At 50.8% G+C, this 18,370-nt stretch overlaps 1 pseudogene; it reads left to right on the forward strand.

The window, feature by feature from the left end:
• Nucleotides 1–11,623, forward strand: part of LOC133746637 (protein lin-28 homolog A-like) — a 131,391-nt pseudogene extending 119,768 nt beyond the window's left edge.
• Nucleotides 11,624–18,370: the final 6,747 nt, after the last annotated feature.

The following is an 18,370-nucleotide window of genomic DNA, read 5'->3' on the forward strand; positions in this document are numbered from 1 at the left end:
CTGTCATCGGTGCTGTCACACACCGCAGGCCTACCCTCGGGAGCCACACAGTCTGACTTTCAAACTACCTTCTCCTAAAGCCCAGAATTCACTGCTGCCTGTCTACTAGAGGGACTGCAGCCATCTGGTCAACCAGTGGCCATGGGACCCAGAGGTGCAGGCCTCCCAGGCTCAGCCCCTCAAGGAGGGTAAATAAAACTTTGCTGCCTCCTTCAAACGCGTGAATGGCACAGCGGCTTTAGAGCATGTCCATTGATAGAGAGGCCATGGATGGGTGCCTGGGACCTGTCTTTCTCTTCGAATCACTCCAGGTCATCTGCAGCTTACATCACATGTGTGATGTAACACACATATGCTCCTGACAGGGTTTGGAATGAGCAGGTGCAGCCCAAATTATCTACACACACGGGAAAGCCAGAGGCGAGTGTTCCCAACCCCAACCCGGCTTAACCAGGTCTCCGAATTGGGAACATGGTTAGACGTTTACAAACTGGCTGGCTCACCTTCCAAGTTTTCTCCGCTCCACCCTGTGAAAACACCTTTGAGATGATTTCTGTGAATCACTAAACGGAGAGTGCTGCCCGGAGCATAGTAGGTGCTCAGTTAGTGTCAGCCACTATTAACATTGGGAGGAGGCTCGCCTTTGTGAGGAGTGGGCTTTGATGGCTGTGGAGATGTGACAGCAGCTCTTTTTCAACGGCACCGTGTGGAGAGGGAAGCTTGTTCCTCTTGGTCCCCAGAGTGTGTGATCCTTGATCAATAGACTCCTGGCTCCTCCAGGCCATGGACTGCCTGGCTGGTCTGCCCACCCCAGGAAATAGTTCACAGGCTGGAGCCCTGCTCTAAGATCCACAGAACCCGGCCCTCTGTCCTGGGACCTCTGGGAATTTCTTGTCCGGCATGCACCGTGCCCTCCATCCTCCTTCTCTACTGCCGGGTCTCCCTCTTTGGACCCTGGGAGACAGCAGCCACACTGCTGGAGAGCGCGCCGTGGAACTGTCAGCCACAGAAGGAGCTGCCACAGGCGGCCGGCTCCTGGGCCCTCCTACCCTGGTCCTGCTCGAAGCACCGTGGGATTCTAGAACGTCCCATGGGTCTGTGCCTATCCCCTGAGGCTCCATTTCCGGCCAAGTTCCTTGGCTGACATTTGTGCTCCGCGCTCTCTTCCCACTGTGACCTCAGATGTCCCACTTGGATTTGCCCACACAAACCAGAGAGGTGGTCTTCCTCCCTGTCTGGAGCACAGCTTTCGTCCGGCTCCTGCTCTGAATGGCAGCCCCTGGAGCATCAGAGGAGCAGCACTCTACCTTAGCTCTCCAAATGCCTTTCTTGATGAAGCGTGCAATTTGCTTGTTGAAAGCACACGATTTTTCCGCGCGCAGGCATACATTCATTTTAATTATGTGATAGTCTCCTTAAAAAGACCTTTTGGGAAAAAAATGCTTCATTATACTCTGAGCAGTAGAACAAATATCTGTCATCACAGATCTCATGCACCTCGCCCTGAAATCAGTGGTAATCCTCTCTCCAGTTACAGTTGAGTGTATTAAGAAAATAGCAGAAGGTGTGTGTCTGCTCTCCATTTATCCCGTCGTCTCCCAGGCGTCCACTGACCCCTGACGTCGCCACCCCCACTGTCACCATGCTGCTAGAGGCAAGGTGGCCATGTGGAAAGGACCCAACCAAGATGGAGTGCAGGGCTACAGTCCTCACTCTTCCACCAGCGTCGAGGTCCCAGGGAAGGGGTGGTCCCTTTTCCTGCCCAGAACTCTCAGTATCTCCTGCCCCTCCCCACTCACCTCCAGTGTGAAGGCTAAGTCGTAAGGAGAGCAAAACCATGCTGGGTTCTCAGGAGGCTTCATAGCCTAGAGCTGAAACATGAGTGCCATGGATAGCACGGCACTGGTGACCTTGGACGGCCCTTCCACCCGCCCCAGCCTCTCTCTCTCTGCTTCTCGGCCCCATTAGTTGCCTGATTGTTGTTGTAATTTATTTACCATGAAGCCTTCTGTTATTTTTATCATATGGTTTCGCACCATCTGCTCTGTGGCTCCGCAGATGGCATTGCTCTTTGCAAGGTGAAGTCTGGGCTGCCACGCGAGCTATTATTCTCTCTTGACTGCCCTTAGGCCTGTTTCCGATGTGGGTTTTAGAAGCAAGTGGACTATAAATTACAAATATGTAAACAAAGGTTTATATAGAGATAAAGTGGACTGAGCTCTTCAAACCATTTTAAAAGCCTCTCTTGATATTGATCTCAAAGAGCAAGATAGAGGACTGCTTTTTGTCTTCATTAAAAATATAAAAATAAAATAGTTGACTTTTCTTCCCTTTCTTTTGCTGCGTGCTCGGCTGGCTGCTTGGGTTTCCTGGGGGACAGCGACCCCTCGCCTCTGGCTCACCCTCTACAGGCAGTGCAGCCTGTGACAATGCTCCCTGTGTGTACCCAAGACACCCAGGTTCGGTTCAGGTATAATTTTCCAAAAAGGGTAGGATCATGACTCTCGTGCAAATATCAAATGAATGTGTCAAAGATTTCTACTTAACTCATTAATTAAATAACAGGGAACTCATACAGATGTCACAGCGGGATCAAAGAAGTCAAAGAATGACAAATTCCACAGCGTTAAGAAGTGTGGCAATGCACACAGATCAGCGCAGCATCAGCCTGCCAGAATTCGCTTGTAGGTTATGGCCAATAATTATTTTGCATTGCTAATTGTAACAGCATTGCATTACCATCAGTTGCAGATTGTAAAAATAGCTCAGCAACAATGAGAGGCTAGGATTGGAAAACCTAGAAGGATAGACTCTATAAATAACGCATCATTTTCCATTGAAGACATCCAGTAATCTCTGCTGCCTATTCTAGAATTTCCACTCACACTGTCTGACCTCCTGGGCCCCATCCTCCTGTCTCGGTCTTGCACCCTCTGTGGTCTCCAGTTCATCCCTTGGGCTCCAGGTCTCAAGGAACAGAGCCCCTCTTGACCCTAGCCCCACAGCAGATGACATCTTAGCCTCCCAAGAATTGCCCACGGTCCCTTTTGTACTGAGCTGCTCACGCACACAGCCCTTGCCCACTCTCCTTCTTCCATCCAGTGGACAGCGGGGCCAGTGCCCAAGCAGTCATTTCATTGGAATGCAACCCTGGTCTCCTGTCCAGCGAGGGCCATGTCCACTCCCTTGGCAAAAGCTGTACAAAAGTAGATGAATGGTCAGGCTGTTGGTTCAGTGAAGTTGGTCCAGTGAATCAGTGCCTGATGCCCACCCAAGCCTCCATGTCCTCTTCCCACCCATCTGTGGAAACTCACGATAGACCCCCAGCCTGTCAGAGCTTCGTGTTAGAGGCAGTGGCTTCCTTGGAGTAGTAACCAGGGTTCACCCAGAGGGCAGACCCAGCTGGTGATGTATAGACTCTGCAAAGGGCTATTTCATGCAAATGGCCAAGCCAAATGAGTCTTCATTTTATTTTTTTTTTTTATTTTTTGACAGGCAGAGTGGACAGTGAGAGAGAGAGAGACAGAGAGAAAGGTCTTCCTTTTGCCATTGGTTCACCTTCCAATGGCCGCCACGGCTGGCGCGCTGCGGCCAGCACACCGCGCTGATCCAATGGCAGGAGCCAGGTGCTTCTCCTGGTCTCCCATGGGGTGCAGGGCCCAAGCACTTGGGCCATCCTCCACTGTACTCCCTGGCCACAGCAGAGAGCTGGCCTGGAAGAGGGGCAACCGGGACAGAATCCGGCGCCCTGACCGGGACTAGAACCTGGTGTGCCGGCACCGCTAGGTGGAGGATTAGCCTAGTGAGCCATAGCGCCGGCCGCCAAACGAGTCTTAAACCTTTAGGGAAACCACCAAGAAGAGCAGCTTGGAACACTCAGGCGTGAGCCAAAATTGTCATCCATAGGCACAGGATTTCTTCTTTTCTCAGGGCAGCTTCCCCCCAGGGAGGAATCTCAACTGACTGAGTCAGGTGCACACAGATTATCTGGGATAATCTCCCTTCTTGGCAGTCACTCTAAGGACTTCTGCAAAATACGTTCACAGCAACACCCAAATTAATGTCTAGCCTGGCCAAGTGGGCATTGCACTTGAGAAATGAGCTACTGGGTTGATGTTACCAGTGGGTTGTGCTGTGTTGCAAAACCAAACCATCTGGGTGTGTGGTGTTCACAAACCCTGGGCCCCAGACCCCATCCTGTCACTGAAACCATGCTGGACACACCTGTTTCTCCATCTGTAAATGGGCATAGCCCATCGGCATAGGGCACCTGCTCTACCGAGCTGGCCAGGGTGCTGATCTCCAGATTTTCAGGAGGGGAGCTGTTGCTGGTGTCTGTATTGGCAGTCGACTAGAAATACATAACATGTACCTTCCAGTTGGCCTTTGACTGGACATCTTCAGCTTTTAACAAATTACCTTGTGTAACCAGTTCCATAGCGGGAGTGGATCTGCAGAGGAGAGACAGGTGGCTAGATGGGTGAGGGAGTCTGAGGAGGCCAGGAGAAGAGCAGGTGCATTTTACTCCCTCGTCCTGTGACATGGTCAAGAAGAACCATTTAGAAAAAACATCAGATCCAGGTTTGTGTGACTTTTGGTGCCCTAACACTAAATGCCAGCCAACCAGAGAGAAGCTGATTCCCCACTTGTCCAATTCTGCAGCTCAGAAACTGTGAGGATCCCACCACCCCCACCTCCCTGGCCTGGAGAAGGGGAAATAGCAGAGACCCTCAGTGTGCAGAACTTGCATGTTGTACAACAGCTTCGTACAGTTGGCTTGAAGGGTGTTTTTTTTCCTTTCTCTCCCATTTCTTTGATCATCATAAACCATACCTCACTCTACCAGCGTACACTTCAGTTAACCTCACCAGGCTGTGGTGAGGAGAGACTGCTCCAGTTAGAGAATACTTGTTCCCTGGTCTCTAAGATGCCGAGAGACTGCATTGCTGACATAAGCCCCATTTTGACAGCTTTCGCTCCTCCTCTACATAAAAAACATCCATCACTACAGGTGTTCAGTTTACAACTCAGTAAATCATCGGATACACCATGAAAACCAAAGTTCTGGATCAAGTTCCCAAGTTATTCTAAGTTACAGGGTCAGCAAGAGCACGTACTTGCATAGCTTCTTAGTCCTAGCAGGGAATTTCCATCCAAATCCCAGAAAGATGACGTGGACACAGTCTTTCTACATTGGCAGCCCATGTATGGAATGAAGGCTTACCTAATTTACAGAGGGTCTCCAAAGGCTGCTGGTTCTGCCTCTGGCTTTCCCAGGGAGTGGATCCTGTCCCATGAACCAGGACTATTCAAGGTCAGAAAGGACAAGTCTGCTGCCCGCCTCTAGCCAAGCCTTTTGCTTGCCCCTCTACTTTTCTTTGCAAAAGACCAGGCACTAGAGGTAGACATGGTGGCCTTGGGCGGCATACAAGGATACCCACAGTGATCTGAAGTGTTAGCACAGTGCCTCCTCCATTTGTTTGTTTTCAGATGTGTGTTTATTTATTCATTTGTATTTATTTGAAAGGCAGAATGAGACAGAGAGAGAGAGAGAGAATCTTCCATCTGCTGGTTCACTCCCCAAATGCTCACAGCACCCAAGGGTTGGTCCAGGCTGAAGCTGGGAGCAGAGAACTTCATTCTGATCTCCCATGGAGATGGCAGGGGCCTGAGTACTTGGGCCTTCATCCTTGCACCTGCCAGGTGCATCAGCAGGAAGTTGGGTTGGAAGCAGAGGTGAGGCCCTCTGATGTGGCATGCAGGAGCCCCAGGTGGTGGCTTCACCACTGCCCTGCAACGCCCACCCCTCCTCCATTGCTTTCTGTATGGTAGTGACCTGTTTTTACATCAACTGAAGTAGCATTTTTCTGAGCAATTTCAGTATCACATCAAAGCCACAGCTTGCTCGCTCGCTCTCCTGGCACACACCTTACAACAGTTTGCGTGTACATTGTCCGTGACGACGCTAGCTATTCTAATGCTCCTTCAGAGACCTTCTGTGCACAGGCTGGTTTGGGGGTTAGTTTTCATGCCCCATCTGGGTCTAGTCTAAGGAGGGAAGACAGGGAGCCCAGCTTCTCTGGGAGCCTCGTGAGCTTGGAGAACAGCTGCTTCTGCTTACCTTCTCCGTTCATTTGGGAAAGACTAGGGACTGGTGGACTTGGCTACACTAAAGAGCCCTACCTTGGTGCCCTCACTTCAGTAGCAGTAAAAACAAAGCAAAGTGTCCCCCCCCCCACTGGCAGACGGGGCCTTGGCAAGGTGTCTGCTCAGAGCAGGTGTCTTCAAAGGGGTCACTCCTGTGACTCAAATAAAGCAACCCAGTCACATGAGGCCACCCAGAAGTAAGAGGCTCCCTCCAACCCCAGAAATCCCGGTCCACTTCCAGAACTGTGCACTGTAGGCTCCCTGAGCGTCAGAAGCAGTGGGCTGGGCGGGGGAAGCCGTTGGTGAGCTCAGTGTAGGTTTTCCCCTCCCCCTGACTTGTCCTGCCGTGTATCAGACAAAAACACACACATATTTACTTTGAGTGCTCACATGCTCCCCCCCCCCAATAAAGAAAGGAAGACTATTAAAGAGTTGAAGGCCTCTGCTGCCTGTCAACCAGCCATCATCTCATGATGCAGGCTTTTAAAAGCTGGCCTCTGCCCCCGACACAGCTGGTGATACCTGGTGGCTCCTGACCCTAAAGAGCCCCCAGTTTCAGCTGGGGTCTCCCTGGTTTCCTCTCTCATCCCAGGCAATTGAAGCTCGACTTCCAAACTACCAAGATGGCAGAAGTTCACCCTCCTCCTCTCTGCTCCCGCTCACCAAAAATAGCAAGCTCTGTATTTTTAATTGCTGAAAGAGATAATTCAAAGCAGTGAGACTGTTGCAAATCATGGAGCCATTTTTCTTCCACAAGTCAAAGCAGCACATACAAATATCGGTTGAACTTTATTTTAGAAGCAAAGCCTTTGTGTTATAAACCCATTAGTTCTTGACTCTGGCTAATTATGCACTTTGTCACGGGTACAAAGTGCCCGTGGAAACCTATTGTAATAATATTTTAATAATGTTATTTTGTTAAGCACAAAAACTGATTTTAGATGTCAGCCACACACTGTGAATAATAAAGCACAACTCGATCTGAAACATTAAAAATATGAATGCCTGGCACCGAGTGTTCTTCCTAAAAAATAAATTCCTGAGGGCTCAGTAATAAAGTAGACACAGCCCCTTTCAAGAAAGCCCTCTGCACCCTACTCTACGCCAACTTAACAGTAAATCTAAGTTGGAATTTGTGATGCACACTTCGCATTTAGCAAGCTGAGGGCACAGCATATGGCTGAAGAGCCTCAGGCCTCCTACGGCCCCTGGAGGCTGCTGCCTTGGTTACCTGGGGGAGTGCAGGAAGTATCCCAAACATAACCATCTCTGAATTTCAAACAGAGAAATTTTTCCGCTTCGCGTTCCTGCTCATCTAAGCAACATTCTACTAATCAATCATTAGTTATCCCATCTAAAAGATGAGTGAATCAAATCCTTCACGAGGCCGGCGCCGCGGCTCACTAGGCTAATCCTCCGCCTTGCGGCGCCGGCACACCGGGTTCTAGTCCCAGTTGGGGCACCGATCCTGTCCCGGTTGCCCCTCTTCCAGGCCAGCTCTCTGCTGTGGCCAGGGAGTGCAGTGGAGGATGGCCCAAGTGCTTGGGCCCTGCACCCCATGGGAGACCAGGAGAAGCACCTGGCTCCTGCCATCGGAACAGCACGGTGCGCCGGCCGCAGTGCGCTACCGTGGCGGCCATTGGAGGGTGAACCAACGGCAAAAGGAAGACCTTTCTCTCTGTCTCTCTCTCTCACTGTCCACTCTGCCTGTAAAAAATTTCAAAAAAAAAAAATTTAAAAAAAAAAATCCTTCACGAGGAAGCAAGACTTCTAAAGGAAAAGCAAAATGTGTTTTGCCTCCTCCCTTGATTTCACTGCTGGCCCAGCCGCACTTTCTTCCTGGCTGTTGAGATCATGGATCCGGACTTGTCACAAACTCTTCTTGGTGCTTTCTTCCCTTGAGTCCTCCTTGTGGGAATCTTTCCAGTGTTTTTTGTGTTTTTTTTTCTTTTTTTTTAAGATTTATTTTATTTATTTGAAAGAGTTACAGAGAGGTAGAGACACAGAAAGAGAGAGAGGTCTTCCGTCTGCTGGTTCACTCCCCAAATGGCCCCGATGCCTGAGCTGAGCTGATCCAAAGTGAGGAGCCAGGAGCTTCTTCATGTCTCTCTCGCAGGTGCAGGGGCCCAAGCACTTAGGCCATCTTCTACTGCTTTCCCAGGCCATAGCAGAGAGCTGGATTGGAAGTGGAACAGCTGGGACTAAACCAGCTCCTATATGAGATGCCAGCACTGCAGGCCAGGGCTTTAACCCACTGTGGCACAGCACCAGCCCCACTTTCCAGTGTTTAAAAAAATTTTTTTTTTACTTGCAGGGAGAGACCGACAGAGAGAGGTCTCATCTACTGGTTCTCTCCCCAGATGCCTGCAAAAGCTGAGGCTGTGCCTGGCCAGAGCAGAGAGCTGGGAACTCCAGCCAGGTCTCCCACGTGGGTGGCAGGGACCTAATTACCTGAGCCGTTGCTGTGTGCTCACAGGGTCTGCACTGGCAGGCACTCTGATGTGGGATGTGGGCGCCTTAACCAGCCCCTTAACCACTCGGCTAAATGCTGCCATCATTCCAGTCTTCTAAGAGTGCCTGTGCTACCTCCTGGGACCGTCTGCCAGCCGAGGTTGTGCTTGTATAGATCGGATCCCTTTGTCTCCAATTTTCTCTGCTGCTTTACGGTGGCAACAGATGATGTCACATGTCAGCCAGGACGTCTGCCTTTCAGACGGAAGCCCCAGGCTTCGGAGTGGAACGATCTAGCAGCGTAAAATGTCAAAGCAGTTTACTGTGTCACAGAACCACCCACATGTGTTCAACTCAATCAACCTGCCGCACGTGGAAGAGGCAGAAACCCGGCTTCTTCCCATTCCCCACCTGTTGCCGCTTCTGTTGCAGAGAGGGAGGTGACCTGGTCACTGCCCAGGGGAAGGCACTGCCTCCAGGCTTCTCCTGGTGCTCAGCTGGCACCTGCTCCTAACTCTGCCCACCCTGGAGCTACTTCCTAATGCTTCTCCCTGGAGAGGTAAATCAGGGGTAGAGATCTGGTCTTCTCAGAGGCCAAGGACTGTGTGTGTGTGTGTGTGTGAGAGAGAGAGAGAGAGAGAGAGAGAGAGAGAGAGAGAGAATGTGTATAAGTGTGTGTGTGAGTGGTGTGTGGGGGTGTAAGGTGGGTATATATGAATGTATGAGTGTATAAGTATGTGTGAATGTGTGTGAGTGTGTATATGGGTGTGTGTGTGAATTTATATGCATGTGAGTGTATGTGAGTGCTTTAAGTGTGTGAATGTGTGTGAGAGCGGTGTGTGTGCATGTAAGTGTATATATGAATGTATGAGTGTGTGTGTGAGTGTATGTGAGTGTGTATGGGTGTGTATATAAGTGTGTGTGTAAAATGTGTGTGTATTTGCATGTGAGTGTGCATATGAGTAGGTTTAAGTGTGAATGTGTATGTGAGTGGTGTGTGTACGTATCTGTGTATATATGAATGTATGAGTGTGTATAAGTGTGTGTGTGAGAGTGTGTATACTGGTATGTGTCTGTGTGTGTATGTTTGTGAGTGTATATGTGTGTGAGTGTATATAGGTGTGAGTGTATATAGGTGTCAGTGTGTATATAAGTGTGTGTAAATGTGTGTGTATTTGCATATGAGTAGGTTTAAGTGTGAATGTGTATGTGCGTGGTGTGTGTATGTGTCTGCGTATATATGAGTGTATGAGTGTGTATAATTGTGTGTGAGTGTGTATACCGGTGTGTGTGTGTATGTTTGTGAGTGTATATATGTGTGAGAGTGTATATAGGTGTGAGTGTGTATACCAGTGTGTGTCTGCGTGTGTATGTTTGTGAGTGTATATACGTGTGAGAGTGTATATAGGTGTGAGTGTGTATGAGTGTGTGTACAAGTGTGTGTGATTGTGTGTATGTGAGTGTTTATGGGTATGTGTATAAGTGTATGTATCATGTGTGTGTATTTGCATATGAGTAGGTTTAAGTGTGAATGTGTATGTGAGTGGTGTGTGTATGTATTTGTGTATATATAAATGAGTGTGTATAAGTGTGTGTATGGGTGTGTGTCTGTGTGTATGTTTGTGAGTGTATATACCATGTGAGAGTGTATATAGGTGTGAGTGTGTATGGGTGTGTGTGTGAGTGTGTATACCGGTATGTGTCTGTGTGTGTATGTTTGTGAGTGTATATGTGTGTGAGTGTATATAGGTGTGAGTGTGTATGGGTGTGTGCACAAGTGTGTGTGTATGGGCCGTATTTATAAAACAGGAGAGTTAAATACAGACTCCCTGCTGCAGAGACCCGGTGGGCGCTGGGTTTAAATGTGGCCCCTGCAGCCTGCCTCTCGCAGGTAGCTTTGGACTCTGGGAGAATTCACCTCTGGGCATTCGTCCTTCCTTATCCCAGATTTCACTGTTTGGAGTTTGGTTTACACGCAGTCACCCTTGACTTGAAAATCTTCAATGGAAAATGCCAGACATAAGTAATTCATTGGCTGTTATAATTGTCCAAGTTCATCATTAGTGTTTAACTCTTACTGTGCCTCGTTTACAAATTAAACTGTATCGTCGCGTGTGCCTATGTATAGGAAAAGCAAGCTCTGTGGTTTCAGGGAACCTTGGAATGTTGTCTCTGTGGATAAGAGCACGCTGTGGACAGTGGGGTTTGCCTGAGTGCACACGAGTGAAATAGAGGCCTTGTGTGCAGCACCTGGGGGAGAAGTTCCAACCACTGCTGATTGCCGACACCGTGCGGGAGATCAGACATCCAAGAAGGGCCGTGTCCTGGCCTCGGTCAGAGTGTCGGCCAGCAGGGCGTGTGCTCAGCTGTCTGCTGACCTGTGTCCCCTCTCCTGTCCAGTCCCTGAGATGCTAAGATCCCTAACTGAGCACCCAGAGCAGCCATTGGGCCCCAGCTTTCTCCCAGGCTGTAGAGGCATCATTCAGATTTTAGGGGCGTGGTCCGAGACAGAGGCGTCCCCGGTGTGGTGCCTCCTCTGCCCAATGCCCAGAGACCCCGAGCCCCCAGGCACCGAGTGAGGGCCCCACGGGGCCCTACTGAGAAGCTGACCTGTGCTGGGTTGGTTTCTAACTGCAGAGTGAGAGCCCACCAGGTGGGGAGCCCACCAGCGGGAATCCTCGTGCTGCAGATGCCGTGGGAGGAACTGTGCCCCCCATTCCTGTGTCTTAGCCCCCCAGGTGTGACTGCAGTCAGGCACAGAGCCTTTGAATGGGTGATTACCTGAACATGGGGTCTCTAAGGGGGCCTTAATCCAGTCTAACCAGTGTCCTCCTACGGTGGGGACACAGACACACATGCAGGGACAGCCTTTGAAGGAGGCAGGATCTGCAGGCCAACAGGAGAGACCTCCGGGGATCCTGCCCTGCTGGCACCTTGACCTTGGACCTCTGTCCCCCAGCACTGCAAGACCATGAATGTCTGCCGTGCAGTCTTCCCCACTGTGGAGCTTGTCCTGGCCGTCTGAGCTGACAGGGTATGAATTCAGACAATAATGAATAAGTACATACCTACTTTTTAAAAAGCAGCAAAGACTTACGTGGTCCTCACCTCCTGCCAGCTTGCTAAGTCCTTTGTGTATTACTCAGCTACAATCTCACAAGCTGTCCCATTGTACAGATGGGGAAAGTGAGGCAAAAGGCCATTCAGGGCTTGCCCACAGTCACACGGCTTAGGTAATGGGGCTGAGATTTAAAGCCAGCGAGATTCGGCTCTGCCTCCAAGGGCATAGTAAAGAGGGAAGTGCAAGGTGAGGTCAGCAGGGACTGGGTTAGGCATTGATGGAGACGGTGGGTGGGAGTGGGGTGGAGCGGGGGGTGCTACACCCAATACGACAGCAGGAAGGCCTCCGGGAGACACACCTTGACCACGGCCCGAGCAGCGTGGCGCGGAAGCCGTGCAAGAAGGCAGTGGAAAAGCTCTCCGGGCTCCAGGGAGGGACGGGGCCTGGTGCAGGAATGCAGGAGACTGTGGGAGTGAGGGCCGGGGCAGTGCTCGGCTACGAGGGCGGAGGGAGCCCGTGCAGACCCTGCAGGGACGATGTGGTCACCTGCAGCTTGGATTTGTCATCAGAGTGCTGGGGAGCCATTGAGGGTTCTAAGCCAGGGAGAGAGATGACCTGGCTTCCAGTTCAGAGTCAACAAGAGCTCCAAATGCCAGGTAGAGACCGGACAGTAGGGAGCCAGGCAGAGGGCCAGGAGACCAGCAAGGAGTAGACTGGGGAAGAAAGATGGTATCTCGAACTAAGAGCCTGTGAGGATCATGGGAAGTCGCCAGATTTGGGATCTGCGTATTTTGCCAACTCGAGGTTCTTTGATTCGCTGGTTTTAGCAAATGAGGAGTGGTCAAACCACAGCCCAGACTGTTTACTGGGTGCCTGTGCTCGACCGCAATGGGGAGCAATCCCACCAGGTGGTGTCCCCACAGGAGCCGAGCAGCGGCTTTGCGACTTTTCCCAGGCTGGCAAGGCGTGGCTGCGTCGTCTCAGTCTCGTTTCCCTGTGTGCACCATGCTTTGGGTTGCACCTGGCATAGTGTCTTGTGCAGGCCCGGTTGCTTCTTTTGCACACGACACGCTCAAAATGGTGGGGTTCCTCATTACTGCAGGGTCATATTTGGGTTGTCCTGGGCTGTTTTGGATGTGCGACCAGGTTGAGAAAGGCCGTGACAGGGCAGTAGGGAGGTCGTTTGAGGTTAGCATCTGGGTACTCCTGGCTCCAGATTGGCTTGGAGCTATGCAGAGCTGCCCATGGCAGAGACATGTGATCAGGTCAGGGCAACTGGATTTTGTGAGTCTTTTTAGCATCCTGTTCCTGTTAGACCATAGGGTCCCCTATTCTTCCACCTGAAGGAGCTGAAAATCAAGTTGGAGAAAAAAAAAGAGATCATGGATGATTGATCGATGCTCAATGGTGAGACGCTCCCCGTGAGTGTCATGGGATCGGGAAAGAAAGGATTCCACGAGGGCTGAACAGCAGGAGGCTTTGGGCTACTCCCAGCAGGGGAGGCTACAGGAGCAGATGAGACTAGGCAACGTGCCTGTGATGGCCAGCCGCGGGAGCAGCGGGCACTGGGGCCGAGTTACCCTGGGCATGCACCACGGGTGAACGAGCATGGGTGAGGAAGGGCTCCAGGAGGGTAGGAATGGGGGCGCGTGGCTGGAAGAACAGGTGCACAGCGTCGAGATCCTGTAACTAGCTGTGGTGTCGAAGTGGAGGCACCCTGATGTTAAGACCAGAGCCTAAGTGGTACCCAGAGAACCCAAGGCCCCAGTACGCTGTAACTTTGTTGCTAGGATTCTGTTTTTTCCTTTTTTATTTTTCCAACTGACTGTAATCTTTTTTGGAAACTGGGAAATTTCAGACACAGGTAAATCAATAAGACTATCTGCAGATCTGCCAAAACCCCGCATGAAATAGAGACACGGCAGTCGGCCTCTCGGTCCCTACCGCGGAGATACAATAAAGCCGCCATTAAGTTATCAGAAGCCCTGACATGGAACACTGGGGCTGCTTAGCCCCCAACGCTGGTGGGAATCACCTGTGGAGCTTTTGTGGCGTATAATTTCTTGAAAAAAGGAATCCAATCTCACAGTTCAAATACAAGGCACCAAATCATAGATGAGGAGCCCGCCCGCAGCCAGACTGCAGTTCACAACCCTTCGCCCCCACGCTGTGATTCTGTTTCTCTTTCTGCAGGTGCTCAAATCCTGCAGGGGCGATGTGCATGCGTCATGGCCTTGGTGGGCCATCCTGGGTGATGTTAAAGTCCATCTCTGCCTCCATCCACAAGGGAAGTCCACCGAGCGCTCTTTCATCAAGAGCTTTTTCCCCTAACAATACAGCTTGCAGCTCTTTTTCCCACGATGATTTCTGGACGCTGTATTCTGTTCTTTTACTTATTGGCTGTCACTCTCCTTAAGTCGCCAAACCTTGCAGGTGTGTTTGTTCTTCGTCTTCATCCCATGTTCCGTGTTTGGTTTGTGTTTTCTCACAGTTTGCAATGCTGCGAGTTCCCTGGGCTGCTGTCTCATGTTCCCTTTGATCGTAGGTACCGCACTTAGAGCTGAATCTGTGGTCCCCCTCCATTAACTACATTTTTTTTTTTTACTTTGGGACTGTTTGGTTTTCGATTTTCATCCAGCTTCAATCTTCTTCTTCCTTTGCCTGGTTTTGATTGAGAGGCTGTGGTTCCTGGTTCACCTGACATTTACCCTCATTCCCTTAAGTAGTGTTTTCACAGTTCCCTGAGTGATCTCTCGGCTATTCCAACATCAGTATGGTTTTCACTTCTCTGTTCTTTTCCGAAACCAGAATTTCCATGAAGTTTTCTTTCCAGAGCTGTGTGTGAGTAGCCCCATCCTGCTCTGCAGCCTGTCCCGTTTCTCCAGTCTTCTCTCCTCCCTGGCTGAGGCTTGTCTTCATCATCCGAACAGGTTCATGGAGTACTGTGTTCCCCTAGTGCTTGCATCCTTAAAGATACAGCTCAGGTATCACTGTGCTTGAATGTCAGCTTGGCTGGGTATAAAATTGCAGGGGGTCTCATTTTCTTCCCCTATGGCATTTAGCCCATCGTCTGTTGTGTTCAGTCATTGAATGTATTTAGGGAGAACTTTAGGGAAGGTCTCTCTGTTCCCCATTCTGGGTGTGCTCTTTATACATGGACTGCTTTTGCAGTCCAGTAATGGTATCAGGATACGTATCAGCACCCATGAATCCCCTCCCCCTTCCCCATCGGTGTTAAGAACTCAGCCTCATCTGGAAATTGTCCTGAATGATATGATTGCATTTTTTTCTGCTGACTTATTCTTTCTTCTCTAAGGACACACTGTATGTATCTGTTGAGTCATCTTGTTGTCTTCCATATCTTTTTCTGTTCAATATTTTTGGGTTTTTTTTTTTCCTATCTTGCTCTACTGTCTCAAGTCTGCATATCCAAGATTATATTTTTATCAGTGTTTTTTCTCCTTGTTCCCAAGCCAAGATGGCCTCTATTTCTATGTATTTACAATATTCACTTTACTATTTCTGCATTCACTCTCTGATTTCACTTTGCGATGTACTCTTCACTTTTCAAAGTCATTGGCAGCCTCTGCTTTTTCTTTTTCTCTGCTGAGTCCTTGTGAATGAGGGGCTTTCTTTCTGGATCACTGGGTCGTGAATGGACAGCGTTGAAAATGCTCAGCAAGTGTGGCCTGTGGCAGAGAGACCCTCGGGCTCAGAATAAAGCTCTGTGTCATGCCAGCTCTGGCAGAGGACAGCGCCGCCGATGAAGATTGGCAGCCACAGACCGGCCACGCCTCCGGTTGCTCCTCCACAGAGCCGTGCAGAGAGACTTCCTCCTGCAGAAGAGCAGGCCTGCACATCCTCTCCCTCCCTCCTGCGTCCTCTGGCCCCTGTGTGGGTCACACGCTTCCTGGGACGCTCCCACAGCCTAGACCACATCCTCATCACGTTCTAAACACTGGCCAGCCTTGGATGTGGTCCCACGCTGGGAGAGCCCACCGTCAGCCAGATGTGCCATAGACTTCCAGGTGCTGGTCACCTTTCCCTGCCCATGGCCCTCATCCTGGCCCAATTTCTGCCACATGGAATAGGAGCCCTCTCTCTACAGGAGTAGTCTGAGAGTGTACATGTTTTCTCATGGCATCAAAAATGAAGATTTCTGATGTGCAATGGGCCTGATGGTTGAGACCCAGTTGGGGCACTCACATCTCATGTCAGGGTGCCTGGGTTTCATTCCTGGCTGAGGCTCTTGACTCTGGCTCCCTGCTAAGACAGACCGTGATAGGAAGCAGTGATGGTTCCAGTTACTGGGTCCCTGACACTCACCTGGGAGATTTGGATTGAGTTCCCTCCCAGCTCTGGCTTCAGCATGATCCAGTCTAGGCTGTATAGGAATTTAAGGACTGAACCAGCAGGTGAGACCTTATTCTTTTCTCTCTCTCTCTCTTTCTGTCCCCATCTCTTTGTCTCTTAGCCTCTCAAATAAATGGACATATTTTAAAATTTTTTATGTATTTCAGAGACAGAGAGAGGTCCCCACTGGTTCAGTTCCCAAATGCCTGTGACAGCCAGGGTTAGGACAGGCTGAAGCCAAGAGCCTGGAACTCAGTCCGGATGTCTCATGTGGGTGGCAGGGACCCACGTACTTGAGCCATCACCTGTTGGTTCTCAGGGTGCACATTGGCAGGAAGGGGTGATTTGAAGCAGAGCTAGCACTCGAACCCAGGCACTCCTGTATAGGATGCAGGCATCCCAATCAACAGCTTAGCCTCTCAGCCCAAATGCATGTCCTAGCAAGCACAAATTTAAAAAGAAAATGAGAATTTCTTTTCTGTTTCTCAGTCTCTTCACTGTTTTCCAAAGGAGACAGAGAAGGCTTTGCCCTACCATCTTAAAATCAGGCATAATCCTAGAGAATGGTTTGAAAGATGCACAGCCCCCCTTCTATCCTGACAGACTGAGAGACTGCACCTCAGCAGGTGGTCTGCAACCAAAGCATAGGTGTGTCAAGTCTCTGGAAGGGCCAGAAGCAGCAGGGGTGCCCCTTCCATTCGGGCCATTGCCTGGGGAGTCCTGAAGGATGACCTCCAGCCGGAACGTGACCTCCAACTGGAACAGGACCTCCAGCCGGGACAGGGCCTCCAGCCGGGACAGGACCTCCAGCCAGAACAGGACCTCCAACAGGAATGTGACCTCCAACAGGAACAGGGCCTCCAGCCGGGACAGGACCTCCAACAGGAACAGGACCTCCAACAGGAACAGGACCTCCAACAGGAACAGGACCTCCAGCTGGGACAGGACCTCCAACAGGAACAGGACCTCCAACCAAACAGGACCTCCAGCCGGGACAGGACCTCCAACAGGAACAGGACCTCCAGGCGGAACAGGACCTCCAGCCGGGACAGGACCTCCAACAGGAACAGGACCTCCAGCCGGAACAGGACCTCCAACAGGAACAGGACCTCCAACCAAACAGGACCTCCAGCCAGAACAGGACCTCCAACAGGAACAGGACCTCCAGCCGGGACAGGGCCTCCAACAGGAACAGGACCTCCAACCAAACAGGACCTCCAGCCGGGACAGGACCTCCAGCCGGGACAGGACCTCCAACAGGAACAGGACCTCCAACAGGAACAGGACCTCCAGCCGGGACAGGACCTCCAGCTGGGACAGGACCTCCAGCCGGGACACAGCCAGGTCTCTGCTATGTTTGTCAGTCAGCTTCCCACCCGTGACCTGACCCACAGGGCAGAAACTGGCATACAGATCTAAGGCCAAAGAGAGGCGCTTGCCACACTCATTTTCCCATCTAAAACCTTTGAAATTGTTCACATAGTAAAATCACATAATACAGGGTCACATGGGCCTATCACCCACCTTCCCCCAGCTGTCGACGTTGGGCACACTTGCCTTACTTTATGCAGTGTCTGTGTGTGTGTGTGTGTGTCTCCATTTGCGAGTAGTTGGTTCTAGACATCAAGGCATGTCACAATACGTATTTTTTAAAGATTTATTTACTTATTTGAAAGTCAGAATTACACACAGAGAGAAGGAGAGGCAGAGAGAGAGAGAGAGAGAGGTCTTCCATCTGCTGGTTCACTCCCCAAATGGCCGCAACAGCTGGAGCTGCGCCAATCTGAAGCCAGGAGCCAGGAGCTTCTTCTGGGTCTCCCACGCGGATGTAGGGGCCCAAGGACTTGGGCCATCCTCTACTGCTTTCCCAGGCCATAGCAGAGAGCTGGGATCAGAAGTGGAGCAGCTGGGTCTCGAACCAGTGTCCATATGGGATGCCGGCGCTTCAGAACAGGGCATTAACCTGCTGCACCACAGCGCCGACCCCACCATAAGTATTTATCTCTTGAGAACAAGAATGTTCTCCACCCTGATTTCAAGTCCAACTGGTCCCCAGACCTGACTTCGACATCTGGGTAGAGGCAGAGAACTGGGCACAGGGTTCCCCCTCAAAGCCAGAGGCATGGAGTCCCTGAGTTCAGGAGCAGCGAGCGGACAAGGAAGATGACAACAGAGTTTCCCGGTGAAGGCTGCAAGCCACAGGATGGAAATGCAAGTGCTGCCTTGGGGATGGCAGCTCCCTCCGCCGCACTGGGATGTGAGTCAACGCCTCGGCACTGCAGGCGACTGCCTCTGTGGTGTTGCAAGAGCAGAATCCTGTGGCTTTAACATCCAGGGAGCCTGCAGCGCTTCCAGAAG

Source organism: Lepus europaeus, chromosome 2, assembly GCF_033115175.1.
Source record: "Lepus europaeus isolate LE1 chromosome 2, mLepTim1.pri, whole genome shotgun sequence".
NCBI lineage: Eukaryota > Metazoa > Chordata > Mammalia > Lagomorpha > Leporidae > Lepus > Lepus europaeus.